Source organism: Tupaia chinensis, unplaced genomic scaffold (genome assembly GCF_000334495.1).
Source record: "Tupaia chinensis unplaced genomic scaffold, TupChi_1.0 Scaffold138390_1, whole genome shotgun sequence".
Classification (NCBI taxonomy): domain Eukaryota; kingdom Metazoa; phylum Chordata; class Mammalia; order Scandentia; family Tupaiidae; genus Tupaia; species Tupaia belangeri.
Window position 1 is genome coordinate 1632672 of NW_006198287.1, and position 1725 is coordinate 1634396.

A 1725-nucleotide genomic window follows, 5' to 3' on the forward strand; every position below is an offset into this window, starting at 1 on the left:
TGAAATGACCCTAACTTATACTAAAGAGATAACTAGGTAAGTGCAGAAATTACACAGAAGGATAGTCCTTGAAAATTAGCTTATAAAAGTAAGCTGGCAAGAACCTGAACAAAAATCATAAGCCACTTAATTTCCAGCAACAGAGAGTTGGTTACATCCACACAGTGGCCATTAAAAAGGGTGTTCAGATGAGCAACTTGAACTGCTTAGTAGTCCCTCCCGACTCTCCCTTTGGAAACTTGGCAGGGAGGGTCATAGACATGGTAGCCATTAAGAGGGGAAAGCTGACCACCTTGCCTGGAGGTCTAACATACATGTCTGTGTCTATGTGACCAACAAAGAGTTCAAAGAGCTGCTAGTGACACCAGAGCAGCTCCCATGTATCCTGCACCACCTCTCCAACCTAAATACAAAAGAGCAACCTAGTCCTTTACAAAGGGGCTTCATATAAGGGGCTTCGCATCCACCCACGCTGCACTTAGCCCTTATACTGACTCCTGCAGGGGTATTTATATCTTTGTGGAAAATGGGATAATAGATACAGTACAATTTGGAAAAAATGTCCATCTAAAGAATCTCCCCCAAGATTTTCTTGTAAAAATGGGAGGATTACAATTTCAGGATTGGCGGGCTTGGTTTCAGCTAGAAAAGGATCTAAGTTTAAAAGAATGCTTATCCACTGGGACTGGCCACTTGAGGAGCAATTGTTTGCCACCCAGTTCAGTTAGTAATCATTGCAAAGGTAACTGGAAAAAAGGCATATGCTACAAGACAGCAAATTTATGAAGCAATTAGATCATGGCAGACAAAAAGCAAGCAAGAGTCACTTTCTGAACCTACAGGAAAAAAATAAATAAATAAACCTAAGCTAAGAAGCTCTGCTGAAATGGAAACACCTGCAAAAACAACTCACGACCTCAAAGACTCAATGCCTTTGCCAACAGAACTCAGCTCTGAAACAAAGACCAAATCAGAATCTGCCTCAGGTGCTACAGTTTATGCCTGACCCCTAGCTCACAGACCACGGGCAGTTGCACCCAGAAGAGGTAGATATATACAGTGCTAGACACTGAAAAAGACTGCATAGAGAGACTGCATAGAGAATACAAGATGTGTGAAGTGGCAAATGATGATGAAAAAAATCATGTCATGGGTAACTGACACACAGAGTATAACTAACATTTTCCATTACATATTCAAATATCCAGTTTGATCAATCCCATAAGTGATTGAAACTTTGAATCCAACCCAAACAATATTAAATGACTAATGAGACAAAGTAGTATTCGAATGCATTTGACTTTTAAAGGCATTGACTACAAAAAAGAATGAAGACATAAACACCAATGATACTAAAATATGAAAATCACTATGTATATGTATATATGTATACACACACACACACCTCTGTTCTAGCTTTTCTGAATTTATGTCAGTTAAATTAGATTGGTGTGTGGAAGCATGTGTTCCCCCCCCCTTTTTTTTCATTTCTCAGAGCTGGCATAAAATATCCATTTTTTATGGCAAAAAAAAAAAAATGCTGTTAGCATAGATAATGAATATCACACAGAGTAGGGAACAAAAGGGTCCGAGATGACAGGGTTACAATATTAACAGTAGAGAGAGGGTGAGCTTGTTATTTTTCTCACTGGAAATGTTTACAAATCACATCATTTTATGAGAAAAAAATTATCTCCATTTTGAAAAAACAGGCATTGAAAGATG

General features: G+C 38.6%; 1 pseudogene; it reads left to right on the forward strand.

Annotated features, from left to right (window-relative positions):
• The first annotated feature begins 260 nt into the window (after positions 1-260).
• Positions 261-1073, forward strand: LOC106736303 (MICOS complex subunit MIC27 pseudogene; annotated as a pseudogene).
• Positions 1074-1725: the final 652 nt, after the last annotated feature.